Source organism: Puntigrus tetrazona, chromosome 5 (assembly GCF_018831695.1).
Source record: "Puntigrus tetrazona isolate hp1 chromosome 5, ASM1883169v1, whole genome shotgun sequence".
Classification (NCBI taxonomy): Eukaryota; Metazoa; Chordata; class Actinopteri; order Cypriniformes; family Cyprinidae; genus Puntigrus; species Puntigrus tetrazona.
The window spans coordinates 4,071,527-4,085,596 of record NC_056703.1 but is presented as its reverse complement, the minus strand read 5'-3'; the positions used below and the strand labels follow the sequence as shown (position 1 = coordinate 4,085,596).

Here is a 14,070-nt window from a genome sequence, read left to right as displayed (position 1 = left end):
GAAAACTATTAATTAGGTTTAAATTAAAGGTCCTACGGTAAAGAAAATGACAACCTTACACCATTATTATGTACTTTACTGCACATTTGGCCACAGTTTCAAAGAGAAATGTCCACTGAGCGGAGATAAAACACCGGTTCAATATGTGAACCCTGGCACATTTTATGATGTTGATATACATATGGAAATTGGAAATATTGGAAATTTGCCCTACACTAAAACCAACCTTAAACCTACCTGATAGTGCTAACAAATGACAAACTGATACAAAAACCAAAAAAATGTTGACGCAGCCGTGTCAACTTTTACACAGATTTGAAGTGTTTGGTCAAATTGTAGTTTTTCGGGATCGAACCGGAGCTCCTCGTCTCTCAAGTACAGCTCTGTACACCTTGAGCTACCAAACAAACATATAGATCTATGAAAACACATGGATATGAAGCTGGATATGTGTGATGCTAACGTTTCAAAAGCATCAGTTTTCAAATGCCCAAAGATAATGATATTGTTTTAAAGTCATAACATGATTTTCTTCAAGTAATTGTGCGAAAATGACACTTTATTAATTGAACCTCTGTAAATTTGTGTGAAAAGGAATAAAAGGTGACAGAGTTGTATCGCCTCTAGTGTTCATTTCATTTGGAAACTGCAGTGATATGCATTTATTGGTGCGTATTTCGTGTCTTGCCAAAAACATTTATGCCACGAGACCAGGTAGGAAATCGAACGGATACTATTTCCGCTAGAAAACAATAAGCTTAAATGGATTCTGCATGTACAGATTCCTATATTCTTACAGTGTGTCATTAATTGTGCCTTTTTTATCTCAAAGAATTTTAGGAGAACCATCTGAGACAAAGTGCATACTTAAATGATATATAACTTCAATCTCTTGAGCTTAGAAAGAGGAACTCGCTAAAAATCATCCTCTGGGGAGCCATAAACTACTTAAGTGCACTCCACAATAATCATCAGGTATTATCTGTACTTTGTGAAAAGCACTGTGCCCTTTATTCTAGGAAAGAGCACTAAAAACAAACATCAAATAAATATAAAATTCACCTGTGTCGTCCCTTCCTTGAGGCAGACCTGGAAGCAGAGAGGAGCTGACTTTAAAGGCGGTCGTGACAAAAAAACACACACACACACACACACACACACACACACACACACCAGTAAAGTGTGCTCAAAGCAAACCTCTAAACATGATCTGATTTGAAAATCAATCACTACCTATGTCGCTTCCTTTTCTTTGAGCTCTTCTTTTTCTTCTTCTTCCTCACAGGTGATGGACTGCAGGAGGGAGATCTGGAAGATCAAACATGATCACATGTAGCAACAGAATAAATGAAACACATACAGCATTCTGTTTTTATAGCAATGCTTAATGGAATATTTAGCCCTACTGTACATGAAAATCTCAGAATGTGTTCAAAGGCTTTTATATAATCAAATAATTGTAATTATATATATATATATATATATATATATATATATATATATATATATATATATATATATATTTTTTTTTTTTATAAAATGTAAAATTTATATTTTATATAAATTTATTTATTTAATTAAATTTTATTTTTTTAAATTCCTTTTGTTTTAATTTTATTATTTTCATAATATAAAACATCTACTCAACTTTCACATATAAATATTTGCAGCGCAACTGTTTTCAACATTGTTCAAAAAATATTTAATGAGCAAATCCACATGGAAACATTTCTGTAGGATCGTATGGAAGACTGGTCTAATGGCTGGCAAAATTTCAGCTTAGCCAACCAGAGGAATATGAATTGCATTTTTAAAATTCATTAAAATATTACGGCATGAAGTTCTATCTGTCTGAACTGCATGATATTGTCAGTTTTTATCGACCGCTTTATATAAAACATTACTGTTGTCAATGATTTCTTTCTCTGTTGTTTGGCTGACCTGTGTCTCCTCCTCTTTCTCTGTGACTTCTTCTTCTTCTTTTCTTTGCTTTAGGCACCGGCCGAGGGGAAAGATCAGCATCAAAAGAGACGCTGGGAAAGCAAACACAAGAGGAAACACATTTTTCAGAATCTGTTTTTGTTATTTTCATTTTATAGGTCAGGCAAAGACAATTATTCAATAGTAAGGACTTGACGAATGACCAGTCATTCACTGTAAGCAAAGGTCAGAGTTGAGTTAATCAAACGCTGATTGATTTCTAACCATAAAAATGGCAGAAAGTTTCTAAAATGGAAGAAGTAGACGGCTGTGCGTACAATTATTTCTAGAGGCACTGCGCTAATATTCTTGGATGCACTGAATCCACTGCTCTATCAGCACAAGTTTATTGAGAGAGAGAGAGAAAATAAAACATGCCTGTGGCGGCATTTCAGCAAAATTACATTACATTGCTTCTTGCACACTTCTTGCTAAACCTTCAAAGTGAAATGTCCAATGAGTGGAGCTAAAAGTGCGTTCTGTTTAACCCGAAACTGATGAATGTGAATATTTTATTACATGCCTGTTCGCAAATGAAACATCCCGTGTTCTCTAACGCGTTTGAGAAATAACTTTTAAAATCGTACGCTACACCGATAGCGGTGTTAAAATGCACTTACTGAATTAATCATTTCATTTGAGCTTGTTTCTACGAATCGGTGCTCTTTTAGCATGATTCGTGTTTCTCAGACTTGAGGGCTCTGTATCAGTGAGCGACCATTACGGAGCTTGTCATGCAAACCTCACAATGCATTTGTCTACAAATCACGCTTTATGGTAAAAGTATGCCACTGTCGTGAGCCAACCCGGTTCCATAAAAAAATGCACCTCTATGCAACACCATCGTTTGAACTGTTTTGTGGAACGTAGTTACATTCGAACCAGAGCTCCTTGTTTCCCATCTCTGTGCTCCTTCAGCTACCGAACAAACCTACCGTTTATGAAAACATATAGTTATGAATCTGCATCAGCTTGCAACTAACCCAACGTATTAATATTGTTTTGAAATCATAACATGCTAATCTTCAAGTAGTTGTGCAGTTATTATGCTTTATTAATCAAAACTCAAGCAGTGATATGTACTTGCTGGTATGCATTTCGTCTCTCGCTAAAATGTGCACCAAGGTACGTTTTATGCCACGAGACCAGGTAGATCATGGCATAGTACTGTTCTCTATTGATCGATAATTTACTGTTTTATTGCCACTAGTGCTCATTTTAGCCGCTAACCGCAGTGGATTAAATGCACGGTCTTGGGAAGTTTTACCAAAATGTAGGCAGAGGCACATTTTTTCCATGAACCTGTGCTGGCAAGCCGTCACCCAAAACATCTCAATTCTTAAGAGCAGAAAAGGCACTTGGAGAAATAGAGGTTAAAGAGGAAGGATGCATCAAAGACAGAAAGGAGAGAAAGAAACAGGAAGCTGCATGCTCGGACAGGTAGATGACAGGCAGCTTTTTAAAATCAATTTACTTTTAGCAGCAACACTTCTGCGGCAACAAAGCAGAAGATCAGAGAGAATGGACGGTGTGTCCTGACTGAGCGGGACATGCGCGCCGTTTCAAAAGCACCGAGGTGTCACCTCAAAAGCGTCTTTTAAAGGCAATAACATCGAGGGAAGTGCAAGGAAGGATTTGAAGCTTAACAGAGAGATACCACGCTGCATCTGCTTCTGAGAGCCTTGATTCCTCGGAAAAGCAATTCAAGTGCAATCATCAACAGAGACATTTATATCACACATTTTCAATGTTTACTAAAGCACGGGGCGCAACTGTTATTATTTTGATTGCAGCAATGGCACACCACTCTCATTCCATCAGGTACGGCGGAAGATTCAATCAAAAGTGGGCGTCAAGCGCTATACCCAAACCACCAATATTCAGATTCAAACCGAAGGGAAGCGAGTTACGAGCTAATTGCAAAGGTTACACTTACGACTCCCCAGCGCGAGGGATTTATCAAATATAAAGAGCGGAAAGCTGAAATGAGCAAACACTATTCCCGCTCCCCCTATCTTTTTTAGCCACATGAAATAATGTCCTTCCATCACTTTTGATCCTTTGAACCGAAAAAAAAAAAACCATTAGATGCTTCAAAATCCCCAATCTGCACCATTCAAACGCTGATAAGGCCCCTGGAATGGAACAGCTGACCTCTATAATATTTTCAAAGGCAGATTTTCGGATACTGACCCTATTTATATCAAAAAGACTCATTTTAGCTCGCTATATTAAGCTTTAAAACGCTCTGTGAGCGAAGGAGCTTGTCTCAGAGCGGAGCGGAGGTAGAAGACATTGCTTCAACCTCTATGGAGTGTATGCTAATCTGCTCTTTGTACTGTACACACGCACGTCGAAACATCACGAATGACATGCATCGGAGATGCAGCAATGAAAATATAAAGCTCTACAGGATATCCATGACAAATACACACGACTGGAGCGGCAATGAGATTTCCTTCTTGCGGCACATCGCTACAGCAGGATAATAATATTTCATAGACACAGGGGAGTGCTGCCCGTGACAGTCGATGAATTGCAGGCTGTTGTAGCTTTGGCTTTGCCCAGCCAGTCAGTGATTCAATATGAGCACTGAGAGGAAACCGTTTAGATGGATCAAAACACAGACGGAGAGCCAGACTGGCTGCGCCGGATGCTTACGCGCTCTCCGAGGGTGGAAAAGGCTGTTTGGTGTGATATAGGAAGGCAGTTCATCCAGCCATTGCTGCATTAGCAAGTCTGAAACGCATTAGAAGCTGATTAGCAGAAAAGCAAGTGCCATTTCTGCTTAATTAGGAACCTTTGTCTCACATTACACCCTCGACACAAAGACACACACACACTCTAACGCACGCCAGCACTACAATAGTCCAGGATTTGTACGGTTAATTTTGGTCCTGCCCTTTTTCTGGCAGAGTAAATGAGATTTGGTTGGTGCTGCTTTAAGCAAAACGTAGAGAAGTCACTTATTCTACACCACAAGAATCACAGCGTTAGTTTAGTATCGTTGAGACACACTGTTCATTTTTTGTTGTATGTTTTTGTCTTTTTTTATTATGTATATATAAACAAACGTCTACATTGTTTTTGTTCACTTTTATTTCATTTTTAGTTTAGGCATACTTCAAACTGGATGAAAACTACGTCTGAAAGACAGGAGAAATGTTGATTTTAACATATATAAATATATATTCAGTATTTACTTTATTTCAAATGTAAAAGAGCATGAGAAAATCTTTCTCCATACTTTAATAACTGCATATGTTTTCACCAGTTCTCGTGTTCATGTGATATGTGCTTTTTGAGCTTCGATGGAAATTAATAGTTTACAATAAAAAAACATATAAAGTTTGATAATGGTCCCAGTTATTTAAGTTATGTTAAATGGTAACAAGGTGTCATTTCTTAACAGTAATTAATGTATTAAGTAACATGAGCAAACAATACATTTATTACACTATTTGTTACATTATTATTAACTAACAAATTTGTTACTTAATTTTAATTCATGTTTCTTCACAGTGCATTACCTAATGTCAACAAACACACCTTATCATTTTAATAATGCTGTAGTAAATGCTAAAATGTACAATAACTAAGAATAATAACTACTTCAGAAGTTTTGTTCATTTTGTTCATGTTAACTAATGAACATTAAATGAATTAAACTGCCCTAAAAATGTCACCAGTTATGACACAAAATAACTAGTGAGATGGCTGTTTTCAGATTACAGTACATTTTAGATGACAATAATATGATTATAAACCTTATTTTTAAAGCTACAATGCACGAAGTACTTTACGCAATAAAAAACAATAATATTTTTTAATTCATTTTTGAAGAGCTATACACAATATAAGATCAAAACCCCCCAAAACACAATAAAATTGTAAATAATCCAGCACCAATAATTATTTGGTTGGCACTCCAGCCTAGGAGGTGGTGGAATTGAACTTTAAAGCTTGTTGCTGCCTGTCAAAAAAAACAAGACAAGGCAGTGTGTAGCTACTTCTGCTGTACAAAATCATGTAGTCGGAGATGACAGATGGAAACAAGACACTCTACCCACACCTGAAAAAGGTTTGTTGCCGTGTGACTGATTTATTGGTCAAAAAAAGAGACAACACAAAACATGAATCTGACAAATCTTCCATTTCCCCCCTTAATTCTATAGATATTGGGCTAATATTGTTATCGTGAATTCTTTTGGCCATTATAATCTTATCAGGACAGCCCTAGTTCCAGTAAGCTTTGAAGTCAACCACAGAACATTTTCCTACCTGCTCTCATGGCATAAATGTTTCTAAGTGCACTTTTTAGAAAGACGCAAAATATGTACCAGCAAGTACATATCGTTGCAGTTTGAGAAAGAAAAAAACACTAGAGATGTACTTGAGAGACGATGAGCTCCGGCTCAATCCTGTGCAACTACGGTTCGACAAAACAGTTCAAATCTGTGTAAAAGGACGTTGAAATGACACGGTTGCATCAACAAATGCCATTTTATATCACCGTCGGGTAGGTTTAGGGTTGGATTTGGTGTAGGGCATATTTCCAACTTTTAGCAACAGTCAAATCGAAACCGCTGCAATGCATACCTATATCAACGTAATAAAATGTGCAGGGGTTCACGTATTGAAGTGCTGCACAAAAAGTGCACAGAGATGCATATTTTTACGAGACCAGGTCGACGTTCTCTGCAGCACTGTTTGACCCATTGACTAATGTGAGTCTCATGTGTGCTTTTTATTCAGCTTGTTGGTTTGCTGTCCAGCTTTGAAAGTCTTTCCGTCAGTCTCAGCCGACCTTGAATGCGCACAGGTAACGAACACACCCCTAATGGCCACCATCACTTCAGCTGTCAGGAGGAACAGCACAGAGAGGGTCGTCTTGTGAGTTAGACCGAACACTGACACACTCAGGAGAATAGACAAGGTTAGAGAGTTAAAAGGCTGTCAACATTGATAACTGACATTTCACTGAGGGCTTCAGCGCTGTTTACTTTGCCTGTACTGCCGTACTTACCTTTCTGTTTCTGAAAAAAAACCGCGCCATGATTCTCAAAACCAAAATAGAGGCTTAAGCTCGTTGCCAAAGTTATGAAAGGAAAAGTGTGCAAGCACAAGACGGCACAGGGAGCTTTCGACTATTGACACACACTCCAAAGGATGTCAAACCACTGTCAAGACTAATAAAAGACTTTAAACAGATGGGTCTTCCCAGAAGGACAGAGGGCTTCTATTTAAATGTCACTTTACTGACGCTGAAATTGACACCACACAATACGACTTTCCGCATTTGAGATGTTTCTTTTATTTGGATGAGAAAACAACTGCATGTGTACACAATTTAGGATTTTTCGGTCGTCGTGATGAAAGCAAGAAAGCCATTTGTGGATTCCGGAGCTTTAGCTTGATCTGACTTAATCGTTCTTTGATCTTGCATTGTTGTTGTACGCTTGATTATAAAATCTCAAGCCCCCAAAAATGCCTTTGCATCTGCAGAAAACAGAGCATGGACTCACCTAGAGATTAGCATGTTTAAGATAACGCTCCTCCCTGTTTTACATACCGATGCACCGCTCGCGCCCCGCGTTATCACCAACACTTTGAAGGTATCAGCGGAATTACGGCGTTAAGAATCCAATGCTGAATCAATTTCTTTCACCAGGTGGAGTTCGAATTTTGGTGGATGGGAAGTAAGAAGACCCCATAAAAAGACACCCGTGTTAAAAATTCCAGCAACACCTGAATGTTTACACTGTGGAGAAGAGATAAGAGTGTTTGTGCCTGCCTCGCTTTAAAGTTTGGGGTTTCTAATTCATGCTTATAGAGTGAGGATGTGGCTTAGAAGTGGATTCAGCGCTGCATATTTTCGTGCGTTTGATCTCCTCTGGGGTCAAAAATAAAAAAAATAAAATAAAATTCACATTTCAATGGATTCATCCATACAAAGGTGCTGTGGCTGAATTGTACATTCTCAACAGCACATGCTGTTTTCGAGTGCTTCAAAGGTGGTGGAAAACTGCTATTTTACCTTCAGAGACTGTACAAATAGTTTCTTTTCTAGAACAGGAAATGCATGCCTTACATTGATATTTTTACGCCTAAGCATCTTGATGAAGGTGAGGCTCAGCTTTGGAGGATACAGACCTGCGAGCTCGACGGTGACTGTGCCGTTTACGTCCTCTGCGCTTCACGTGTCCATTTTTCTCATGGGTTTTTGCAACCGCCTCTTTCGTTTTCACTTTCTCCTCATCGTCTTTAGGCGCTAAGCTAACAGCCGTCTCCAGTCTGGAAAAAACAAGAGAAATACAAATTCATCAAATATATTTTATAGCATATGGGCTATAGGCAGCACAGGTATATTTGTAGCAACAGTACATTGTATTGTATTCGTTTGCGCCCAAAATCATCCCATTTAGTAAAGATCCATGAAAACTATGCTGTAAATTTCCTACCGTAAGTATATCAGAACTTAATTTTTGATTAGTAATATATGCATTGCTAAGAACGTAATTTCGACAACTTTAATGGTAATTCTTTTTGCACCCTAGGAATCCAGATTGCATCTTACCCAAACATTTTTCCATCCTAACAAACCGTACATCAGCGGAGAGCTCATATATTCAGCTTTCACATCATGTAAAATTTCATGGACTGAATTTCATCAATGGACTGTACATATATCCCAATAATGAAATTGAAATGCACTGCTGTGAAGGCACGTAAAAAAAAATCCCATTATTTTGTTATTCAGCTTATAAATGCCCTCATGTTTGGAGAAGCAGGTTGGGTTTGGTTCTCTGCTGAGAGACATTGAGACATTTCATGTTTCTCTCCTAGACCTTCATAAATGCAGAGGTCATCTGCTCAGCATTCAAATGAGGTGTCAACAGAGAAGCCTTTATTTACACGCCTCAGTTGAACTGACATTTCTGAAATTATTTGTGCGTATCCCAAGCTTGTAAGGCACATAGTTCGGAAACTCGAGAGTCTCTTTCTGTCCATGAAGTAGAGGGAAAGGGTGATATGTGCATCCTTCATGATCTGATATGAAAATTGAAAATTTCACACTCAAGTAATTGGCAAATATTTTTCATGCTGATCATTTGCTAAATGCACCTGGCGAGGCTGAAAAATGTAATTATTGGTTTACGTGAAAACTGAGTAATTTGGTTTGTGTTATTATTTTTTGCATTCATACGTACAATATCAACGCGCTGACAGCCTCTGCAACATAAATAATTGCTGAATGTACAACTTTAGAGACATACAGTGCAAAAAAAAAAAATCAAAACATTTTTGTCTTGTTTAAAAAAGAAAAATTACCATTAAGACTTAGCTTCAAACAAGCAAAATAATCTTTTGAAAACAATGCTTATCCCATTTGCTAATTTGCTTGTTCTAAGGAAAAATAAGATTTTTTTTTAAACAAGACAAATCATTTTAATCCCCAGATTTAAAAATATTGGCTTTAAAAAAACCTAAATAATAAAAGCATTCGCAATGTACAAATCTTTATGGTTTCAATAAATATTAAACTATAAAATGTCCATTTGAATTGGCTTAACTTGGATAAAATTATTAACTTGGATACGACAACTATAATTACTGATTTTTACGTGTTCTAACCTTTAGAAATCGCACAGGATTTAAAAACAATCCTAGAACAACGCTTCGCAAATACTTGCAGCTCGAGAGTAACTTAAACAATAAAACCTCTATTTAAAGCTCTGCTATGTTCTCCATCAAATTCTGTCCATTTGAAACAGCACTTGAGCAAAAGATAGACCCAGGTGATTCACCAAAGACCGTCACACGACACTTGAGCCATTCTTTCCCCGTAATTGCCATGTTCCTTGCAAAATAGTTTGAAAATAAATGCATAAATAAAACTGATTGCTAGAGCCGGGTAAGTAGGCCTGACTTGATCTCCGTGGCATAATTACAGATCCACCTCTGGAGTGTGAGAGCAGTGTGTGTTGCGAGCAGCCCTGTGTGTTTGTACATGAGTTTGTGTGTCTGAGAGCCTGCATGGTGTGTGTGTGTGTGCCTGATTGTAATGAGAAGTTAATCAGTCTTGCAGATTAAATGCTGATTGCCTCTCTCTCTCAGCAGCAGGAGGAGGCCTGCCCTCTGCCACCTCTGGATAAGAGAGGGCAAAGCACAATCACATTATTAATGTCAACCTTCCGGCACCGCAGCCCTACACGGCCCTCCAGTGCGCCAGTACGTGATTGGAAAATGCACCGGCCTGCTGGGTATAACAGGGGAGAGGATTACAGGCGGTGAAACACTAAAAACATGTTGGTGCGAGGGCAGCGCCAATGACCCAAACAGCAAAGTTCATGTGTGAGAGAGGCCGCGTCATTGGCGCACAAGGAAAAAAATGTGATTTCAAATGAATATTTAACATTTTATTTACATTTATTTCTTCAGAAAGATTTTGTTCGCCATTTTTATGGATTATGTGCAGAAGCAACGGCTAAAATGCACAAATGATGGACTTGTTTCTAATGGACACGCAGCTTTTTATTTGACAATATGTGAAATATTAGACCTTTGGAGCCTTATTCTAACGCCGCCCGTTCACTGCAGATGATCCGTTGTGAATTTTTTAATTTCTCCAAATCTTTTCCAATGACGAAACAAACATATCTGCATCACAGATGTCCTGAGGGTGAGCAAATTTTATTTTGGGGTAAACCATTACATTAAAATCATTTATATTCTAAGTAAAGCACAAAAATGGCTTTGTCAAGATTGGTTTATGGCTTGTTATAATTTGTGCATTTTGTGCATTGTGCATTGTTTTGATACTCTTACTTGAGTGTGGCGTTCGATACTGTTGATATTACTTTAAACGGGTTAAAAACTGAGGTTGGCACCTTTAATTCAGCCTTCGTTTGGTTTGAGTCTGTGGAGATAGGTCAGTCTCGTTCATAACCCGCCTCTGTTACCGGTGGGGTACCACAGGGCTCCATCTCAGGCCCGATTTTATTTGATTTATATATATTCCCTCTAGGTTACATTTTTGAGTTTCACATTCATGTGGATGTTACCCAACTGTACATGTCAATTAAACCTGGGTCAAAGTATGTACATACTGGCTAACTGGGTATTTGCAAGCAAAGTAAACTGAAATAGTGATCTTTAGTGATCTTAGTGCTTCAAGGTTTGATTATTGAACGCTCGTATGTTGGTGCCAACCAGTTTTCCCGTTCACATTTGCAACTGGTTAATAACGTTTCGTCTTTAATCTTAAGAAACAAGAAAGCAACATTCACGCAAAATACATGGGAAAACAAAGTATTCTTAACTTTATGCGTAAGTTTGAAAATTAGAAGAAAACAGCAGTCGAGAAGAAATTTATTCTTATGGATTTTTTTGAAACCTGGTGACCAAAAAGAAGAAATCTGCTGGGATACGGCAACAACAGCCAACTCTACAGCTCAGGAGGCAATAACTATTACAGGCTTCCGCCGTAATAGAATATTTCTCGTCATTTTCCATGGACTTCTTTAAACCCAGACTCTTTCTTGCTGGCCGTCAGCGAGAGAGTCCCGCTGATGAGAGCTTTAAATGAAATTGATTTCCCCATCACTGAATGACTTTTCTCTGATCGGCTTCAGAATTTATGGAAGAACTTCTCCACAGGGAGTCAGATTTATGGCGAGCTGTTTATATCTGTCTCGAACACGCGCATACACACGCGCGCTTGCATTGGTTTGGGCTCGCTAACTTTCAAAGCTGTCTTGAGTGCTTGTAATCCATTACTCTGGAACTATTCAAAGTTCACAGCGGGGAAAAGCTTTCTAGCAAATAATAAGCTGCAGATTTTAGCTGCGGAACATTTACTGTAGAACTGATAAGACTGTTACGGAGACTTCTTTGGTTTAGCTTGATTACAAAATGAACTTACATTGCCAATCATGAGGAAATATGTGTTGCTATGCGGGTTACTATGGATAGTTGCTTCGTGGTTCAAGCGAGAAGAGCTTAACTGATACACATTAATAATGTTTGCTGTATATTATTGATACAAAAGCCGTGCAATTTAAAGTATAAATCTTGACTGTAGCACAAACAAAAAATAGTAATATTTGCAATTTGCAGTATAAGTCACATTTGACCTTTAATTCATCCCACAACGTTTGTGCTACAGAGTTTTAAACCTAAACAAAAGAAAAAATATCCTAGTAAAAATGTTATATACTTATTATTATAATTATTATTATATAAAATAAATGCATTTCGGTAGTTAAAATCTAGTTTTAATGTCGCTTTTGATCTTCGAATAATATTAAAGTCAATACTTGCAATAGTTTCCCAATTAAATATAATAAGTATGTCTTTAATTGGACTTCAACACTACTTCCGCGCAATTAAAGTGCATTAGGTACAAAATTAGTTAGTCCAATTTTTTTCAGACTTGAAGTGTACCAGTTTAGTATACTAAAAGTACAATAAATATTAAAATGTATTTGTAGTAGACTTAGCATGAAATAAATGTATTTCAAATACACTGAAGTATATATATATTTGTTAGCAGATTAGAAAAAACTAAAGCATAGAGTTATGGACACGTTGGACAATCGCCATCACCAAAAATGCAATTTTGATTGAAAAAATGTTGATGAAAGCTAAAACTTTGGGTCTGTAAAAGCATTGTTCATATTAACACACATTACAGTAAGGCACAAGACAGTAATAACTGGCAACCGGGGACTATAAAGTGTTGAAAATGCAGGGCCCCGTCCCGTATGTGGTGTGCTGTTTGAGCTGTGATGTGGGTCTCGCCGGCGGCCTAATGGCAGCTCTCCAGGTCGTGTTGATGTGTTTCTGTTGTTGTGAATGAGTCACGGCTCCTAGCTCGGGTCTCCTCACTGCCACTGTCATATGACACCGATACCGGTGTGATGGGAGAGGAAAGCAGGGGGTGGAATGGAAGACTGAGAAAGGAGCGGGATCCAGAAGGAGAAGGCAGATGGCTCGGGATGCACGCAAACACACAAAAAGGTGGGCGGGAGAAATGTCACTTCTTCGCAAAAACGACAGAACGCAGAGGGCTGCTTCGGAAGAACGCACACGCACACGCACACACACACACACACACGCGCGCGCGCGGGGTTAGTTTCCACCTGCTGTAATTTTAAGTGGTCAGCAAAAAAAAAACGTGAAACCACACCACATTGAATTTCAAGATAAAGCAACAAGTTCTGTCGCTTGTCTTACCTAACGTGATTATTCTTAATGTTGTTCTTAATACCTAGTGGAAACGGAGCCACCTAGACAAAGCCAATTCCTCAAAAACACATACACTTCTTTGTTCATTTAAAGAGACGTGCGCAAATATACCGTGCGATATATCGCCCAGCCCTGCTTAAGGGAATCGGTTTATAATCCGACTTTTGGCTCGATAGGACTAAAAAGTGATATTTCAAATGGGTCAGATCAATGGAATAAATAAATCATGCAAAAAACTGAATTCGACTACTTTCTAAAATGACAAAAATATATATATATTTTTATAATAAAATTGTAGTCCTTTGGAAAATTTCTGACGTAAACAGTGTTGGGCAAGTTGCTCTGAAAACCAGCTACAAGCTACTATCAACTACATTAAAATTACTTTTAGTTTAATTGTTATTATTATTATGTACAATTAACATTACAAGCGAATGAATAATTTTTAATAAAGAAATATAACATAATATAATATAAATATGTTATAAGTAAAATATTTGGGGTTTAAAATGCAATCATGATTTTAAAGAGTAGGACAGGACACATTTCAATAACAAAAGAGTCCCCATCATTTGATTTTGTAATCCTATACACAAAGTAATAAAATATAGCCATAGCCTACAGCTATATCATCTCAAATTGACCGTCGAACATGCTACAAACATAACACCAATGCAAAAACCAAATGTATGCAACTTAAACTAGACGCTTCAACACACAACACACTTTAGGCTTTAGGACGCCACTCATCATTTATTTTCTGTTCGATTAGTGTTCTTTACAAAACTGTGGGGGACGGTTCATCATTGTAATATAGACATTTGATATAGAGTGCAAGAA

General features: G+C 37.8%; 1 pseudogene; it reads right to left on the bottom strand.

Annotated features, from left to right (window-relative positions):
- Positions 1-14,070, bottom strand: part of LOC122346156 — a 78,029-nt pseudogene that overhangs the window by 11,043 nt on the left and 52,916 nt on the right.